Source organism: Schistocerca americana, chromosome 4 (genome assembly GCF_021461395.2).
Source record: "Schistocerca americana isolate TAMUIC-IGC-003095 chromosome 4, iqSchAmer2.1, whole genome shotgun sequence".
In the NCBI taxonomy this organism is placed as follows: Eukaryota; Metazoa; Arthropoda; class Insecta; order Orthoptera; family Acrididae; genus Schistocerca; species Schistocerca americana.
This window is the reverse complement of record NC_060122.1, coordinates 259430983-259452470: the sequence shown is the minus strand read 5'-3', so window position 1 is coordinate 259452470 and position 21488 is coordinate 259430983.

Here is a 21488-nt window from a genome sequence, read left to right as displayed (position 1 = left end):
TGTTTCGGAAAACGAGTTTTAATTACGTTACGCATACACGGTGTATCATAATTAATGGCGTAAACGCATACAGTTGGTAGTACATGACACTAAAAGCAAAAGAGTCTCAGTACTCATGGCTCTTTTTCTTGTGGTCTTCTGCCCAAAGAACTATTTGATGCAGCTCTACATGCTACTCTAAGCTACCCGAGCCTCTTCATCACCAAACAACTACTGCATCCGACAAACTAAACCTGTTATCATTTACATGTCGTGGTCAACCACTACGATTTTTATTCACCACACATCCCTCCAATACTAATTTCGTCATCCCTTGATCTGTCAGAATGTGTCCCATCAACCGATCGCTACTTTTGGTCTAGTTCTGCAATAAATTTCTTGTCTCCACTGTTCTATCCAGTAGCTCCTCATTAGTCACATGATCGACCCATCTAATTTCCAAAATTCTTCTGTAGCACCACATTTCTAAAGTTTCTATTCTCTTTTCTCTTTTTGTCTAAACTGTTTATCGTCCATGTTTCACGTCCTTACACGGCTACCCTCCAGACAAATACCTTCAGAAAACACTAACACTTAAATTAATATCCGATGTTAACAAATTTATGTTCTTCAGAAATGAATTTCTTCCCATTGCCAATCTATATTTATATCCTCTCTATATCGGTTGTCATAAGTTATTTTCTTTCCCAAACAGCAAAACTCTTCTACTATTTTAAGTGTCGCGTTTCCCATGCATCTGCTGACTTAATCTGACTGCATTCCATTACCCTTGTTTTGATCTTGTCGATGTTAATCTTATATCTTACTTTCCAAACACTGTCCATTCCGTTCAATTGTTCTTCCAAGTCCTTTGACGTCTCTGATAGAATTACAATGTCGATAAATCTCAAAGTATTTACTTCTTCTCCCTGAATTTTAATTCCTATCGTAATTTTTTTTTCACCTGTACTGCTTGTTCAATGTCCAAATTGAATAACAACGGGGATAGTGTACAACCCTGTCTCACTCCCTTCTCAACCACTGCCCCCTTTCCTGCATCTCTACTTTTATAGCTGCAGTGTGGTTTCTGTACAAGCTGTAAACAGCCTTCCGCTCCTTTATCATACCTCTGCTACCTTCAGAATTTCAAAGAGATTATTCCAGTCAGCGTTATTAAAAGCTTTGTCTAAGTTTATAAATCCTATAAACGTAGGTTTGTCTTCGCTTAACGTATCTTCTAAGGTAAGTCGTAGGGTCAGTATGGCTTCCCGTGTTCCTACGTTTCCCCGCAACCCAAAATTATCTTCCCCGAGGTCGGTTTCCACCAGTTTTTCCATTCTTCTACAAAGAGTTCGAGTTAGTATTTTGCAACCATGACTTACTAAACGTAAAATTCATTAAATTTACATCTATTAGCAACAGCTTTCCTTGGAAATAGAATTACTACATTCTTCTTGAAGTCTAGAGATACATCGCCTGCCTCATCGTTCTTGCATACGAGCTGTAAGACTGTTGTCGTAGCTGGCTATCCCAGTGTTGTCAGCAGTTCTGACGGAACATCGTCTACCCTTGAGGCTTTGCTTCGGCTTATATCTTCCAGAGCTGTGTCAAATCCTTCTCCTAGTATTATATCTCCATCTACGTCCAGTTCTCTTGAAGTCCATCTCTCTTGCATATCCCCTCCATCCACTCCTTCCACCTTTCAGCTTCCCCTTCTTTGCTTAGCACTGGTTTTAAATCTGAGCTCTTGATATTCAAACAGCTGTTTCTCTTTTTCCCAAAGGCTTCTTTAATATTCTTGTAGACGATAGCTCTCTTTCCTCTAGTTGTAAGCCTAAAGCCTTGCGTTTGTCCTCTAACCTCTCATGCTAATCTATTTTGCACTTTCTGTCAGTCTCACTATTTATACGTTTGTATTCCCTTTCGCCTGCTTTATTTGCTGCAGTTTTTAATTTCCTCCTCTCGTCAGTTAAATTCAATATCTCTTGTGTTATCCAAGAATTTCTACTAGGCCTTGTATTTATACCTACAGTATGTGATCATTAGTATCCAGACACTCCCCAAAAACATACTTTTTTCATATTAGATGCATTTTGCTACCACATACTGCCAGGTACTCCATATAAGAGAGCTCAGTAGTCATTAGACATCGTGAGAGAGCAGAATGGGGCGCTCCAGGGAACTCACGGACTTCGAACGTGGACAGGTGATTGGGTGTCACTTGTGTCATACGTCTGTACGCGAGACTCCTACACTCCTAAACATCCCTAGGTCCACTGTTTCCGATGTGATAGCGAAGTGGAAACGTGAAGGGACACGAACAGCACAAAATCGTACAGGCCGACCTCGTCTGTTGACTGTCAGAGACAGCCGTCAGTAGAAGAGGGTCGTAATGTGTAATAGCCAGACATCTAACCAGACTATAACACAGGAATTCCAAACTGCATCAGGATCCACTGCAAGTACGAGTACTATGACAGTTAGGCGGAAGGTGAGAAAACTTGGATTTCATGGTCGAGCGGCTGCTCATAAGCCACACATCACGCCGGTAAATGCCAAACGACGCTTCGCTTGGTGTAAGGAGCGTAAACATTGGACGAGTGAATAGTGAAAAAACGTCGTGTGAAGTGACGAATCACGGTACACAATGTGATTCAATGGCAGCATGTGGGTATAGTGAATTCCCGTGAACGTCATCTGCCAGCGTCTGCAGTACCAACTGTAAAATTCGGAGGCGGTGATGTTATGGCTTGGTCGTGTTTTTCAAGGAGGGAGTTTGCACCTCTTGTTGTTTTGCGTGGCACTATCACAGCACAGACCTACACTGATGTTTTAAGCACCTTCATGCGACCCATTGTTGAAGAGCAACTCGGGGATAGCGACTGCATCTTTCAACACGATCGAGCACCTGTTCATAAAGCACGGCCTGTGGCGGAGTCGTTACGTGGCAATAACGTCCCTCTAATGGACTGGCCTGTACAGAGTCCTGACCTGGATCCTATAGAACAGCGTTGGGATATTTTGGAACGCCAACTTCGTACCAGACCGCACCGACCGACATCGATACCTCTCCTCAGTGCAGCACTCCGTGAAGAACGGGCTGCAAATCCCCAAGAAACCTTCTAGCACCTGATTGAACGTATGCCTGCGAGAGTGGAAGCTTTCGTCAAGGCTAAGGGTAGGCCAGTACCGTATTGAATTTCAGCATTACCCATGGAGGGCGCCACGAACTTGTTCGCAATTTTCAACCACGTGTCCGAATCACACAGCGTATTTGATCCTCTGTTGCCTTCACTATTTCATTTCTTAAAGCTACCCATTCAGCTTCTACGGTATTAGTGCCCTTGTTCTAGTCAACTGTAGCCTAACGGTCCCTCTGAAACTCTCAGCACCCTCTGGTTCTTTCAACTTATCCAGGTCCCATCTCCTTAATTTCCTACCGCTTTTCCACTTTCTTCATTTTTAATTTGCATTTCATAACCAATAAATTGTGGTCAGAGTCCTCATCAGGCCCTGGATAAATCTTACAGTCTAAAATATGGTTTCTAAAACTCTGTCTTCTCATTATGTAAACAACTTTAAGCCTTCCAATGTCTCCAGGCATCTTCCACGTATTCAGCCTTCGTTTATGGTTCCTAAACAAAGTATTATCGATGATTAAATTCTGCCAGGCAGCTTGCTCTTTCATTCTATTTCCCCAGACCATATTCACCCAATACTTTTCCTTCTCTTTCTTTTCCTTCTACCGAATTCCAGTCACCTGTCACGATTTGCTTGTCGTCTCCTTTATCTGAATAATTTCTTTAACCTCATCATAGGTTTCTTCATTCTCTTCACAGTCTGCGGAGCTGGTTGGCATATAAACTTGTACCACTGTGACAATCGTGGGCTTTGTGTCTGTCTTGGCTAAGACAATGTATTCAGCATGTTGTGTATAGCAGCTTACCGGCAATCCTATTTTCTTATTCATTATTAAACCCACTCCTGCATCATCCCTACCTGACGTCTTATTTATAACCCTATATTCACTTAACCAAAAGACCTGTTCCCCCTGCCACCGAACTTCACTAATTCCCACTATATCTAAATTCAAGTGATCCATTTCCATTTTTAAATTTTCTAACGTATCACCCGAGTAAGGGATCCGACATTCCACAGAAAAATCTGCAGAATGCCCGTTTTGTTTCTCCTGATGACGACATCCTTCTGAGTAATCCCCGCCCCGAGATATGAATTGGGGACTATTTTATGTCCGGAATATTTTACGCAGTAGAATGCCATAATCACTGCACCATGCAATAGAGCTGCATGTCCTAGTGAAAAATTACGCCTGTAGTATCCCTTGCTTTCAGTCGTTCGCAGTACCGTCACAGCAAGGCCGTTTTGGTTGATGTTACAAGGCCAGATCACTCAATCATCCGGACTACTACCCCTGCAGCTCTTGAGGAACCACAGGTTTGTCTGGTCTCCCAACAAATGCCCCTCTGTTGAGGTTGCACCTATTGTACTGCTACCTGTACCGCAGATGCACGCAAGACAACACACCGAAAGGATAATTTATACCTTTATTAGCCTGCTTGAAATCACGAACAGAACAAAATTATTGTCAAAATAGTAAACTGAAACACAAAAAATTACTGTCATATCTGTACACCATTTACGACGAAACTGACAATAGCAATTTCAAATTCACGGAGTGGCAATCTGAAGCAAATTAATGAACTGAACTACCATGCTCGGTGGCTGCACCGCTTGGACCCTACTGAAGAAATTATTTAAAGTGACTGCCATCCGAATACGGTTCACGTAACTCTTGCGCACTTTACGTATCAGGAGTTAGGAGCTATTGCTCCACAGGCTAATGAGATGTTTTCCTACAGTTCCTGCAGTGGTGGAGGTCTGTCTCTGTACACCACTTACCTTAAAAGGCCCATAGACGAAAAGGTCAAGTGGTGTCAAATGTGAAGTGGCCATTCCACTGCACCTCGTCGACATATCCAAAGCTCAGGTAAAACATCATTCAGGAATTCGCGAGTTGTTCGTTCAAAATGCGATGGTAACCGCACCTAGTTGAAAACGAAATCGCGCCGTTTCATTAGGTGTAGATTATGCAGATATGGCAAGAGGTCCATCTAGAGATACTCTCTGTACGAGTATAGTCCTGCAGTGAACAGGATTTTATGAAATACGGGAGCGATGAGAACATCCCCTTGTGTGCAACACCACACACTTAACCTTGGGTGATTGGTAATGGGCACCTACAGCAGTGTATGGGCTGCCTAATAACCAACGTTATGTCTATTCACTGCTCCATTCAGATGGAACTGACCTCATTGCTAGAAAGAATATCAGTTTCAGGGTGTGGCTGGTGCGTTCGTCTTTCTGTAAACCACTCAAAGAACTGTACCCCTCTGTTTGTGCTCTCTCCGATAAGTTACTGTACAAACTGCACACGATATGGATGGATATGATTTTTCGATAATATCCTGGACACAGTTGCATGAATGATGCCACATTCTTGGGACACTTGTCTTACCGACCCTGTTAGAATGACTGTCATCTTAGTTAGCACGGTTGTAAGATCAATTAGCGGCCTCCCAGACCGTCGTTGGTTTGGATACCTCCTGTTGCCTTGAAGCGCTCTGTTTAACGACTTACCTTTGCGTGGTATGGGGTGATTGATCTGGACGCCCTCGTGATATTTCTCCGCAGCTTCCGAAGATTCACGACTGCATAAGAGTTCTTCCTTTCCTCAATTGTGTACTGGAACACTTGCCGATTAAGTCAGCTGATTCTCAAAGTATGCATTTTAGAGACCACACCTCATGGACATTTTTTCTTGTTTTCGTGCATACTACTTCCACCCAAACATGGAAAGCAAAACGTTTGCTGTAGCAGAGATTTGTTTCACAGTTTCGAAGGTGAAGAAGTACTCATAGCTCTTATGGTATGCGGCTTAGAGCCCAAGTTTACCTAAATGTTTTACTTTTAGTATTGTGTAGTTTCAACCGAATGCATTTACGCCATTTATTATGATGCACCCAGTATATCTACGAGAGGCGTTGAATAAGTATTGGAACAGTTTTTCTGAAAGCTCGTTGGTATCATTCCAGATTCGAATACAACATATTATTGTCCACTCTTTTGGCCATAAAACCTTGCGTTTTTACATTATCACCGTTCAATGCTACCGCCTTACACCACCTTTCTGGGGCGGAGGGGGAGGAATGGAGAGGGCTGGTGTTGATCTACACCCGCATGCCACCGCTCTACTGGTCGACGTCGAAACCAACGTTTCCGTTTCGAAGTGTGAACCCATGCTTCGTCACTTGTGACAGTGCTCGAAAAGAAATTCTCACGATCAGTCTCGTATCGCTAAACGTCCTTCGTTACTTTTACGATATTCGCTATGTGACCAGGAGGCCAGCGGGCACGTGCCTTTGAGTACCCCAGCAGGTTGACGAGTGTGTCAACACTACTAACGGAGACGTCTAGTTGAACAGCGAGGTGCCCGATCCATCGATCAGTTGTAATGACAGTTCCCGCATATCCCAAGTTTCAAGAGTCACAGCTTTGTGCTTGCCGGCCGACACGTCGGAGATCGGACAGGTCCGAGCGACCTTGCTGTGGTGATGACATACCCCTCGCCCAACGACTCACCGTGCTTTTGGTCACTTCCAGGTCTCCGCCAAGCCCTGGCTTTCAGCTAAAACAAACTCTATGACAGCTCTCTGTTTGAAACTCATCTGCACTACAGAAGCTAGTTTCAAGGCTACATAAAGTGCTGCCACCTATTGGAACTTCATGAGACATAGCGGCTGAAGAGGGAATAGTCCGTGATATCCCACAACAAAGACTACATTTTTAGACCTCAATAGGCAGAGAAAATATTCTGCGTTACTCATTGAATGCCCCTCATACATCTATGGTCATCAGTCCCCTAGAACTTAGAACTACCTAAACCTAACTAACCTAAGGACATCACACAACACCCAGTCATCACGAGGCAGAGAAAATCCCTGACCCCGCCTGGAATCGAACCCGGGAGCCCGGGAGCGTGAAGCGAGAACGCTACCGCATGACCACGAGCTGTGGACTCATACATACATAAATATTTGGACGTAAGTACACACACACGCAAATACGTGTGCTCGCGTATGCGCGCACATGCGCATGTACGCGCGAGCGCCTGTCTTTGTGTGTTGGAAGTTTGGGATACTTTTAAATGAACACACCTATATTTTTTTTAGGCAGAGCTCCAAGGCCTTTAATACTCAAGTAAGCCCAAATAATAATGCTACCGTATGCCTAGATTATTTTAATTACAATGAAATGAATACCCTTAGCTGCATACAGGCATTGATGTAAGTCAACGGTGACATTTGAAAATGTGTGCCCCGACCGGAAATCGAACCCTGTATCTCCTGCTTAATGGCAGACGCTCTATCCATCATTTTTTGTGTCTGGTCGTAGCGGACGTCACATTACATCCGTTCAAGTTTCTTGTTGGTCCTTGTACTCAGTTTTTTTTTTTTTATTATTACAGAAGCCAACCAGCTCTCTGAACCAATACGCTGAGCTACCGTGCCGGCGTATATAAGTTCGGCACTGTTCGTTTTCGTTTAATCTGGGCGGACGTCACATGATATCCGTTCAAGTTGATCGTTGATTCCTTCACCCACTTTTTTTAATTGCACTACTGACCATTAAAATTGCTGCACCAAGAAGAAATGCAGATGATAAACGGGTATTCATTGGACAAATATATTACAGTAGAACTGACATGTGATTACATTTTCACGCAATTTGGGTGCATAGATCCTGAGAAATCAGTACCCAGATCAACCACCTCTGGCCATAATAACGGCCTTCATACACCTGAGCATTGAGTCAAACATATCTTGGATGGAGTCCACAGGTACAGCTGCCCATGCAGCTTCAACACGATACCACAGTTCATCAAGAGTAGTGACTGCCGTATTGTGACGAGCCAGTTGCTCGGCCACCATTGACCAGACGTTTTCAGTTGGTGAGAGATTTGGAGAATGTGCTGGCCAGGGCAGCAGTCGAACATTTTCTGTATCCACGAAGGCCCGTGCAGGACCTGCAATATGCGGTCGTGCATTATCCTGCTGAAATGTAGGGTTTTACAGGGATCGAATGAGAGGTAGAGCAATGGGTTGTAACACATCTGAAATGTAACTAACAAGAGGTGACCGAGACGTGCAACCATTGGTAGCCCATACCATCACGCCGGGTGATACGCCAGTATGGCGATGACGAATACACGCTTCCAATGTGCGTTCACCGCGATGTCGCCAAACACGGATGCGACCATCATGATGCTGTAAACAGAACCTGGATTCATCTGAAAAAATGACGTTTTGCCATTCATGCACCCACGCTCGTCGTTGAGTACACCATCGCAGGCGCTCCCATCTGTGATGCAGCGTCAAGGGTAACCGCACCCATGGTCTCTGAGCTGAGAGTCCATGCGGCTGCAAAAGTCGTCGAGCTGTTCGTGCAGATGGTTGTTGTCTTGTAAACGTCCCCATCTGTTGACTTAGGGATCTAGACGTGGCTGCATGATCCGTTGCAGCCATGCGGATATGATGCCTGTCATCTCGACTGCTAGTGATGCGAGGCCGTTGAGATCCAACATGGCGTTCCGTATTACCCTCTTGAACCTACCGATTCCATATTCTGATAACAGCTATCGGGTCTCGACCAACACGCGCAGCAATGTCGCGATAAGATAAACCTTAATCGCGATAGGCTACAACCCTACTTTTATCAAAGTTGGAATCGTGATGGCACACATCTCTCCTCCTTACACGAGGCATCGCAACAACGTTTCATCAGGCAACGCCGGTCAACTGCTGCTTATGTATGAGAAATCGGTTGGAAACTTTCCTCATGTCAGTACGTTGTAGGTGTCGCCACCGGCGCCAGTCTTGTGTGAATGCTCTGAAAAGCTAATCATTTGCATTTCACAGCATCTTCTTCCTGTCGGTTAAATTTCGCGTCTGTAGCACATCATCTTCGTGGTGTAGCAATTTTAATGGCCAGTAGTGCACAAAGGACAATCGGTCCTCTGTCAGACACGCCGAGCTACCGTGCCGGCTACATGTGCCGCCGAGGACACAGTGCGACTGCAGGGACTTGTCTCCGGCACGCCTCCCGTGAGACCCACATTCGCAACTTATTGTCCCGCACTATATTCATAGTGCCCTTGCCCATCATACTCATTACTCACGGCTTTACCGCCGATTCCCGTAAGAGTTCGGGCACTGTTTGTGCATTTGCCCAGAAGATGGTCAAATCGCCGGTGAACCTTAAATATATATAATTTCGTAAGACGACAACACTAGAACATCGTCTCGTTGTCTAGTCTCTTCAGCTGCTGTTTGTTGACTGAATGAAGTTGCGACCTCGATATCAGCACAAAGAACACATTTGACACTGATGTCGAAATAGAAGGGGAGCTGCAATTTACCAACCGAACTACGGAAGAATGTTGGGTGAAATAGTCCGTTCCGCGTGAACCTGCATGAGCCACACAGTTTCCATGTGCGCGACTGCATTTCAACTGTTTTAGGTAATGGATACGCTGATGATATAGATGGAGATTAATTGTTTGAATGAGATCAGATAGGCCGAAGTATTCTGTCGGCCCCTGGGCATACCAACCTTAACATGTCGAGAAAATTTCCAAATACTAAAACTGAGTTCATGGTCCAGTTCAAACGTTGTATTTATCATTTAAATGCACTTGATGGCAATGGGGTACAATAATTCGAAATCACAAATAAAACTGGTTAGGAATGTATTTCTACGTGAAACAAACATTGATATAATTACTCGATACGCAGCTAGTGTGGCAAGACGGCAACTAGTAGGACGTGAACATATACATGAAAGCAAACTGGATTAGAACTGAAATCACGGGATTTACCGTCCGAGACTAGTTGTGTGGGTTGTTGTTGTGGTGGTTTTCTGTCCTGAGACTGGTTTGATGCAGCTCTCCATGCTACTCTATCCTGTGCAAGCCTCTTCATCTCCCAGTAACTACTGCAGCCTACAACCTTCTGAATCTGCTTAGTGTATTTATCTCTTGGTCTCCCTCTACGATTTGTACCCTCCACGCTGCCCTCCGGTATTAAATTGGTGATCCCTTGATGCCTCAGAACATCTCCTACCAACCGATCCCTTCCTCTAGTCAAGTTTTGCCACAAACTCCAATGGTTCCAATGGTTCCAATGGCTCTGAGCACTATGGGACTTAAATTCTAAGGTCGTCAATCCCCTAGAACTTAGAACTAGTTAAACCTAACTAACCTAATGACATCACACACATCCATGCCCGAGGCAGGGATCGAACCTGCGTCTGTAGCGGTCGCGCTGTTCCAGACTGTACCACAAACTCCTCTTTCCCCAATTCTATTCTGTACCTCGTCATTAGTTATGTGATTTTCCAATATAATCTTCAGCATTCTTCTGTAGCACAACATTTCGAACGCTTCTATTCTCTTCTTCTCTAATCTATTTATCGTCTATGTTTCACTTCCATACATGGCTACACTCCATACAAATACTTTCAGAAACGACTTCCTGACACTTAAATCTATACTCGATGTTAACAAATTTCTCTTCTTCAGAAATGCTTTCCTTGCCATTGCCAGTCTACATTTTATATCCTCTCTACTCCTACCATCATCAGTTAATTTCCTCCCCAAATAGCAATACTCCTTTACTACTTTAAGTGTCTCATTTCCTAATCCAATTCCCGCAGCATCACCCGACTTAATTCGACTACATTCCATTATCCTCGGTTTGCTTTTGTTGATGTTTATCTTATACTCTCCTTTCAAGACACTGTCCATTCTGTTCAACTGCTCTTCCAAGACCTTTGCTGTCTCTGACAGAATTACAATGTCATCGACGAACCTCAAAGTTTTTATTTCTTCTCCATGGATTTTAATACCTACTCCGAACTTTTCTTTCGTTTCCTTTACTGCTTGCTCGATATACAGATTGAATAGCATCGGGGATAGGCTACAACCATGTCTCACTCCCTTCCCAACCACTGCTTCCCTTTCATGTCCCACGACTCTTATAACTGCCATCTGCTTTCTGTACAAATTGTAAATAGCCGTTGGCTCCCTGTATTTTACCCCTGCCACCTTCAGAATTTGAAAGAGAGTAATCAAGTCAACATTGTCAAAAGCTTTCTCTAGGTCTACAAATGCTACAAACGTAGGTTTGCCTTTCCTTAATCTTTCTGCTAAGATAAGTCGTTGGGTCACTGTTGCCTCACGTGTTCCAACATTTCTACGGAATCCAAACTGATCTTCCCCAGGTCGGTTTCTATCAGTTTTTCCATTCGTCTGTAAAGAATTTGCGTCAGTATTTTGAAGCTGCGACTTATTAAACTGATAGTTCGGTAATTTTCACATCTGTCGACACCTGCCTTCTTTGGGATTGGAATTATTATATTCTCCTTGAAGTCTGAGGGTATTTCGCCTGTATCATACATCTTGCTCACCAGATGGTAGAGTTCTGTCAGGACTGGCTCTCCCAAGGCTGTCAGTAGTTCTAATGGGATGTTGTCTACTCCCGGGGCTTTGTTTCGACTTAGGTCTTTCAGTGCTCTGTCAAACTCTTCACGCAGTATCATATTTCCCATTTCATCTTCACCTACCTCCTCTTCCATTTCCATAATATTGTCCTCAAGAACATCGCACCTGTATAGACCCTTTATATACTCCTTCCATCTTTCTGCTTTCCCGTCTTTGCTTAGAACTAGGTTTCCATCTGAGCTCTTGATATTCATGCAAGTGGTTCTCTTTCCTCCAAATGCAGTTAGAAGGAAAAGATGAAGCGAAGTGGCAGATGGGCCATGCCATTACTCATCATTTTCCGTGAATCCATTTAATCAAAAGGTAATTTGTTTCCCAAATTAGCATACCGACAATATCAGATGAAGATAATTATAACATTCTAGATTTCAAGGTATATATATTGAAAGTTGACCGGTTTTTAGCATCACATGATCATCTTCAAACCTACAGTCATTTTGATGGACAGACAGTACATGATCGTGGGATGGTCGCAACTGGTCATCTTACAATAGATGTGCCTTGCTCTCTCGAGAGCTACAATTATTTTCAAAGATTGTGTTTGGATTGCTTATATCCTCAGTAATGTTCCACAGGTTTTTACCATGCGCTCATTCAAGACGTACAGCATATTCATCAGCTTTACAGGCAGAACGCAGACGTCTACTCCTCGTGCCAGCTTGAAGGGAGCCACTCTTCATACGTCTGTCTGGCGTGTATTATGGCGACGTTCATGTTCACAAACCATGCAGGATTCAGCAACTACCGGGTGGTGATAAGGAAAGCGATGGTGTTCTGAGTACGCTCTGTATACATCGCAGGACGCTGAAACATGGTTGATAAGTCAATTATACATTGCGCAGAAAAAGAACATCAGTTCCATTTTGTGTCAGAAGGTGAAAATATGGCAATGTAAACAGTCAAAATGTGGTTTCGGTACATAAAAAGTTGAGGAATATTCAAACACAGGGTAACTGTGCTTCTGGCACGTTTATTATGATATGGTCACATGTTAAAACGTGCTGTATGCGTGACATGGCTGTGGAATCAGCGATGTGTCATGTGTTGCCGTGTGTTGCGATGTGTTGCCGTACACTATTTTTCAGATCAGGAAGAGCCCGGGTACGTCCGTGATAGAGAGGATCTTTCAGATATTCCCACAACGGGAAGTCACACAGATTTAGGTCGGGGGATGTGGAAGGACACAAATCTTGAAATTGTCTAGAGATGTTGCCTTCGTTATCGAATATTCTTTTACCTAGCAAACACCATGTGGTGTCGTCCCATCTTGCGTGATATAGCGATGTGGACGTAGTTACATTCTTGACTAGCTGGATTCACGCGTTCCTTATAACGTGCAGATGCCACTGTATACCTAATAGATCCGTAAGGTGTCATTTCCACAGAAGAAAACGGACCAAGGATGAAGGATCTTGTGAAACCACATATCACAGTCACACAATCTGAGTGCTGTGAATGTTCCTGTGCAAGGTGTGGTCGAATAGAGCACCATACGCGACAGTTGTGTGCATCTACCCACCGTGAAGCAGCCATATGTCATCCACTTCCATGCGTGCCAAAAACCGAAGCGCGAAGTCTCGACGTGATAGGCTATATTGGGGATCCATTTAGTTCACACTATGAATATTGTATGGACACCAGTGTAAAATGAGCCACAATATCCTTTGAACTGCTGACGAGGGGAGAGACAATTCCCGTGACGCAACTAGGGCACTGGCTGTAGAGTTTAAGACGTGTGCTGCACTTTCGACTATAGCTATAGCAGCTTCATCAACAACTGCCATGGGAATGGGCTGCCTCCATCTCCTTGCTGCACCAACTAGTTCATATGGTTTTTCCAAATTTCGTGATCCGATTCTTTAGCGTATTTACTGACATGGGGCCTTTTTTCAGCTGTTTCTATCGGATATATTCCCGCAACATAGAGCTGCTGTTGCTGCATTTATGATAAATCAAATTTACCAGCAGGCACGGTCTTTCTTCTCAGTACCCACTGCATTTCGTACGGAAAACTTCAAAATCCGTATTTCTTGACTCCAACAGTCACTTCACAAAAGAAATCAACATTTTTAATTTTTCCATTAATGAGGCTCGACAGGCCCTTTTGAAAAATATCATTTAGTTAAATAAAAAAAGAGGTTAGATGTTTCTGAATTGATACATTGTCTGATATGTATTGCATAAATGGTGTTGTTGCAAATGAAGTACCTATGGAAATTCGATGTTGCACTTTATATTAAAATTATTGCTTTTGTTACGTAATTTGTTTGGCACCCTGAACCAGGTGTACACAATTGTTGTTGTAAAGTTATCGTGTTCCGCAGATAAGTTCACTCGAAAATGTTGGTAAAGATGTTCAGTGATGTAAAAGTATGTTGTCATGTTATGTATGCTGTACAAATCTACTTGAGCCGTGCTGAGGCTCGCGTTGGTGCTGTTTGTAGGCTTACGCCCTCTGTTGGAGGTCAGACAGTATCCTTTAGTTGACATGGTTGCGGTTGTTTGTCTTCTTCTCGTCTTGACTGGTGCCACTCGTTTCGAAAGCGTTGCCTGTCCGCTAGTGGCAGCAGCGGCGTTTATCGATATGTAGTAAATGTGGCCCTAGCTTTGGGAAGACGTCGTTGTTTCTCCGTGTCGTGTGTGTGTGGCAGTTCGGTTGGGGACTCAGGAGGAGCCAGGTCCGCGCAGTGCGAGAACACGGCAAGACCGCTGGTGGCGCACATGGTCTGCCGGATTGTAGGGCTGTGGTCACGAGGGTGCACGACCTCGTCGTAAACCAGATCCTGCAGGCTTTGAGTGCATTTCAATTCAAGCAGAGAAACCTCCACAATTGTGACATCTCGCGAGTCTCCAGTGACGGGTTCGTGTTGCTGCTTGTGCTTAGGGAAAGCGGATCTGATTAGTAGTGTAAGGGTTGTATTACATTACCATTATTTTACTTCACCCGCTTGGTGGTCAGTTGCTTGTTTCTTTTAATTAACCTTTGCTTGTATTTGCTGCTTTACAGCAGGTTTCTAATTTTTTATATATATAATTTCCGTTTCTGGCGTGTAAGGCCTTCAGATGTGATTGTGGTCATTTGCTTTGAAAAAATAATTCGATATTTGTATTTTAGCAGTAAGCCTTAAAACCTTATTAACTGCCATTCCTGGCGTCTGATACCTCCCGCTGTGTTTGTAGCCACTTACATTTTAATATTTCAATACCTGTAAGTTGTAATTGCATCGAGTTCTTAAATATTCTTAATTAATTGCCATTCTTGGCCGGTAAGGCATTCAGCCGTCATCACAGGGGCTTGTTTTATCTGTATCTGCATTTTATGATGATTTGCTAAATTGTTACGCAATGAAAACACAATTATTTACACAGTTGTTTATTCCTTCATTAATAACGTGTGGTATTTTTTATTTATTGTTGAGTTTGGAATTACTGTTTTAAAAATAAATGTGTGTAACTGTAAAAGGCAACTAATAGTAACTGATTACGGCCCCGACCACAATCGTAACCGAATCCTGCCAGGTTACGCTACTATCTTTTATATAACTTGACTGCGGAGGGTTTCTTCCAATAACTGTTCGTCCGTTTTTCCTATTGTATCTATCTATTGGAAATGAGATACGGCTGTCAGTACTCTAAAGTAAGTTGTCATGCGTTCGAACAATTTCACAGGATAATTTCGATAGTGTTCAGCTTCAAAGGAATGTGGGATGCTTGTAACTAATCTGTTGTACCCTGTAAGTATAAAAATGGAATTTTGCATCTACATATTTGTTGAGTTCTGATATCTTTGCATGCACTGTACTTCCATAATTTTTTTAATGTTGATGTTGACTGATATCCTGGATGATGGTAGATGACTAAAGGAACAAATAAACAGCTGATGGTTAAAATGTATATTACATAAAAGAAAACAACATTTGTCGCCAAGTGACAAACAGCGTACTGAGGTCGAAAGATAAAACATTTCATATTCTGATTGCGTAAAGTGTCATTCACATGGTGGCAGAAAGTGGAGGTATTATTTTTGCAGGATATTCAGTAGCCGTGTTATCACCCTGCGATGTATACAGCCCGCACTACACAACCAAGAAAACCGTCAGTTTTTTTTATAACCAGATGATACAAGCCTTTCGTCATATTGATAAACAGCAACATTTAGATTTTTGGAATCGAATTCTGAAATTTGAGGTAGGACATAACAATTCACATTCAGTGTTCAGTTATTCAGTATTAAGTTCCATTTAAGTGGAAAAGTTAACCATCACAATTAAAGCATAAGGTAAACACAGCAACCACGTACCATACGCCATGGTCGAGGACGAGAGAGACTTTCCGAAGCTTCATGTGCTTTTTACCGTCTGCTGAGAAAAGATTCAGCTTCCATTCTCTTTTAAGGAAGGAATAATTTACCTGGATACGCTCGAGGGCTGACGTTTTTTCCTAAATTCCTATTACGTGCCAATAACTTCATATTTCAGTGCAATAGAATACCACTGCACAGCAGTCCGCGCCGATGGTTCAGTGGTCAGCGTGATGGAATGCCGTGCAAAGGGGCCCGGGTTCGATTTCTGGCCGGGTAGGAGATTTTTCTTCGCTCAGGGACTGAGTGTTGTGTTGACCTCGTCATCATATCAGTGTACTTCAAGCTTTTATGTTCCTGCATATAAAAGACATACCTCTATGATACACCCTTGAAAAAGTTTTCAGCCCTATGAGTAAAATCAGTTCACGCCAAGTTCCCATCTTCGCTTTGGAGAAGGCAGAGTCTTTTCAAATCGTATGAACGTTTTAGCAAGAGCCTATGCTTTGAGGAGTTCATAGGTATTGTTGAAATAAATTGTGTACATTCTAGTGACTCTTTTCATCATAAAGTTAAACCGTACAATCTTTGCTTTATTCGAAGCTGCTGCATTGCGAATCCCTAGCGATTCCCGCCTGGTTTACATGGTAACAAGCATAATCGAGCAATAGCGAACAATAATTCCCTCTCGACTAAACAGCAAGCGAGTGAGAGAAAACCCCATTCCGTAGTGCTCGCTCATGTTCCGTTGGTGCCAGTCTTTCAGTGAACCATAAAAGGAAGTTCCCGTACTCGTCACCTCGGTGCTAGCGACACAGACAGCATTCGTCTGTAGTCTTGCGTGTGATCTGCGTTACTGATATGAGTTGCATTAGTGACGGGGTGATCAGAAGAGAAAGTAATGTTCGCGAGAAGGATATAGTCATCACAGCTAATTACCGGATTCAAGAAATCCCCACATAATTCCGAAGAAAATACTCCTACGACCAACTGGAGACGTTAGAAACACGATAAATTCATTAGGCGCTTCCTTCTAATGGGCACGGACTCAACGGACTGAATAAAAACCATCTTTGTATTTATTTTTATTAAAAAATAACAGGATCATAAATTTCTTCGGAAGTAAATAATTACGAATATGTATCTATTAAGCAGATTAAACTTAAAAATATAAGACTGGCCCGAGAATTCAAATTGCTTTTAATACCTGGAATTCCATGACTATAATCAGTTTATTTTAGAAGTTTCTGATGTAATAATAAAAGAAACAAAAATTGTTTGTGCTTTTTCGCCTCTGACTAAGCAGTAGATTTGATCACATGAAACTTTCATGTATATTTCATATTTTACTAATCGTACGTTTTTCATGCAGTCTTGTCTATTTAGTAAAATCCTTCAAGTGCTTGACTTATTTCACGATAGACATTAGGAACTATTTGAGACACAGCAGCTATTGTAATTTATAACAACTGCTAACGTAAATGTCTCCCGTTGTTATAAACCGCAACTTAAATGCTAACTTCTCTTCAGGTTGCTGCTAGTCGATCAATAGTTTTCTACTTTTAAATTTCCTGCTTATCTGTTATGAGAGCTGCAGAAAACACCAACTCACACATGTTTTGGAGTAATGCTAAGCTACTAAGGAAGGCTGGAGCTGCAGATCAGTGTTTAACGCCCAGCCTTCATTTGATCCACGAATAGTACCGAGTGAAACCCGTGATGGTTATTAGCTTATATGTATACGTATATCTCCAGCATGTATAAACTCTAGGGATTGACCGATGAGAGGATACGAAAAAAAGTCTAATGAACTTATGTCTGGAAATGCATGGTTTTCGTACAACAGACCAGTTATTTAATCATATTTTGTCATAGAAACTGCGGTCTCACACGCGCTGTACCATACAGCCAGATTACAGTATACATGGTTTTCTCTTAGTGGGTGATACTGTTCCTCATACGTCATGCCCTAGCGCCCTCTTCTGCCATAGTCATTTCCGACTCACCTTGTCGCGGATATGATACAACATTGTACACTATCGTTCCGCATTTGAATCGAGAGCTTGCCGACATTGTGTTTACTCACGGAAAGGCAAATGGCAACAGGCGGCGGGCAACAAGGTTGTATCAGGAGACTTATCCCCGCCGACAACAACCGCACAATTCAATGTCTGCAATAATGTTCCACCAATTCTCCGAGACAGGATCGTTTCATGAAGCAGGAAACCATAAAAGGACGTATCTGATATGTTCGGACACCAGACTTAGAGGAAAAAGTGGTTAATACCGTGAACGACGACCGCCGTGTCTGTATCAGGCAGTTGTCCCGCCAGTATATGGTAAGACAGACGGCCGTGTGGAACATTCTTCATGACAACTGGTACTACTCTTATTACTTACAGCTCGTGCAGGGCTTACTAGTGACTGACTTTTCACATCGAGAGCAGTTCTGCCACTGGTTTCTGCACCTGGCAACCACGATTCCGGGATTTGTGTCATCCATACCATTCAGAGATGAGGCCAGCTTCATGCGGAGTGGTATCTTCAACTTTGAAAACAGTTATCTGTGGGATAGTATAAATAACCCATTTGTTATGGTGACAGCGAATCATCAGCATCGATGCAGCCAGGATGTGTGGGTCGGGATAACTGGGGACGGTATTTTGGGACCAGTCTTACCTCCACGTCGCGTAACAGGCCAGAACTATCGGCGTTTCTCGCTGGTGACTTTGCCTCCCTTGCTAAATGAAAATGGTTCAAATGCCTCCAAGTATTATGGGACATAACATATGCGGTCATCAGTCCCCTAGACTTCTTCTTCTGTAGTTGTCAATCCAAGGATTGGTTTGCAACAGATACAATGGCAGCTTGTCTCCATTCTGTGCGTCTTTCAGCTTTTCTCTTCATTTCTTTATAGGTGTTACATCCCACATCTTTCACGATTTAATCCATGTACCTCAGTCGTGGTCTTCCTCTTGGTCTTTTTCCCTCGACATATCCCTCTATGATTGTGTTCAGGAGTCCTTTATGTCTTAATAGATGGCCTGTAAATTGCACTCTTCTTTTAACAATGGAACTCCAGAAGCTTCTCTTCTCACCTGCTCTTTCCAGAACCACTTCGTTTGTCGATCCATTTTATTTTGAGCATGCGTCTATAGCACCACATTTCAAAAGAATTTAGCTTCTGCTGTTCCTCTGTCCCGAGAGTCCCTGTTTCACACCCATAGCATGCCACACTCCACACATATGATTTCAAAAATCTTTTCCTGGTTTCAAGGTTGATGCTCTTAGATGTTAATATGTTTCTTTTCTTGTTAAAAGCAGCCTTTGCTTGAGCTATTCTACTTCTCACTTCTGCCTTGCTCCTGCCATCCCTGGTAATATTACTGCCCAGATAAGTAAATTTATCAACTTGTTCAAGCAGTTCATTGCCTACATGAACTTGGACTTTCACTTGATCTTCTTTGTCGCATGCCATTACTTTTGTTTTTGCTTTATTAATTCTCATAGTATATTCTTCACCCATAACTTTATCCATTCTATTCAGTAGGACTACAAGATCTTCTTCACTTTCAGCCAGGACAGCTATATCATCGGCATATCTTATCATATCTATTCGTTGGCCTTGAATTACTACACCTGTCTGTGAATTTACTACACCCTAGTCTTAGAACTACTTAAACCTAACTAACCTAAGTAAATCACACACATCCATGCCCGAGTTAGCTAACCAAAGGACATCACACACATCCATGCCCGAGGCGGGATTCGAAGCTACGATCGTAGCAGCAGCGTGGTTCCGGATTGAAGCGCCTAGTACCGCTCGGTCACAGTGGCCGGCCCCCTGTTGGAAGAAGTGCCATTTATGATTCGCTACGTGATAGTGCTCTAGCCCACTTCACCGTTAAAGTCCGGACGCATCTCAGTCGTGTTTTCCCCGGTCGCTGGATCAGGTGAGGATATCCTGTTGCATGACCTGCTCGTTCACTGGATCTCAAACCGTGCGATTTCTTGTGATGGGGCCATCTGAAAAGTATCGTGTACGCAGAACGCTTTCCGGATGTCGAGACACTAAAATAGCGTATTCATGCTGCCTTTCACACTGTTGCGATATCGCCGGGCCGATGTGAACGTGTGAGGCAGAACATGCTATGGCCCATACACCCATGCGTTGTGGCATCTGGAAACCATTTTCGACACATTCGGTAATTGCGGCTGCATGGTGCAGCGTGTATTAGACCGCAGTCTCTGTAACAAAGTAAATGGTCTCTAGCAAGCAATCCATGCACTTCCAGACATCATTAGACTTTTTCTTGGTTCTGTATCATCTCATCGATCAATTCTTAGAGTTTGTACATGGCGGAAAAAAGTCACCCTACACACACACACACACACACACACACACACACACACACACACAAAATGGTTTAAATGGCTCTAAGCACTATGAGACTTAACATCTGAGGTCATCAGTCCCCTAGACTTAAAACTACTTAAACCTAACTAACCGAAGCACATCACACACACCCATGCCCGAGGCAGGATCCGAACCTGCGACCGTAGCAGCAGCGCGGTTCCAGACTGAAGCGCCTAGAATCTCTCGGCCAGTCTTCCTTGGGGTCCTAGTTCTGTGGTGTTTAGTGTTCTCTTCTGTTCCCTCCCGTATAATCCTATTTTCACCGGCACGAACACATGGTTACTGAACACTGCCGAACTGACTGCGGATGCTCGTCCCCTTATGTTTGCCTTCATTCGTACCAATGTACACGTGACTTAGCGTTTGTTACATTACATTGCATGTTTGCAGTTCCTTGGTACTAACTTCGCGTCACGTTCCGGGGCAGTTCTCAGGTAAGGTACGGTGTTGGGGTAGCAGAGCAGGGTGGGTTGTCACAGCGCAGCACCCCCTGGCGACCGCTGGGAACACCCTCTACCGCGCCGTCAGTCGGAATAGGCACACAAAAGGCGCGCTCTCCCCTTTTATGATGCTTTATTATTCATGGCGGGACCAGTATCGGGTCGCTGCCGTAACTAGAGTACAGAAGCAACCAAGTGTGAAATTAAATTGGCGATACTCCTGGGAGCAATTTATTAAGAGCGTAATATATGATCGCCATTTTCAGAGCCCAGCCGTATAAGAGGATTGTGAAAGGCTTTTTGTTATTTTTTATGTAGAAGTAAATTATGATTACTTTTACTTTTTTTTTGTATCAGTGATGAATTTGAGTTTATTGTTACGAAGTCAATCCGCCGTCAATTGTCACACGCGAACATCTGCAACAGTGTATGTGCTAATTAAAATTTACTTTATTTCCTGCAGAGCAATGTTGCAGCTTTACCACAAAGACGAGACTTCATACTATTAGGTAGCTGTTTATGTTTTACTGTTTACTTGCGAGTTTTGTAGGTAGCCCATTTCTTATTGCGAAGATGTGTTGTAAGACTCTTCCGGTAGAAAATGATCCTTTGTGTTATCCAACGCAGGACTTCAAGACAGTGAACTGTTCCGCTATGATCATCTTACTGCTTTCATACGTCACTGCACTCTATGGGAAAACCGTGCTATTCCTG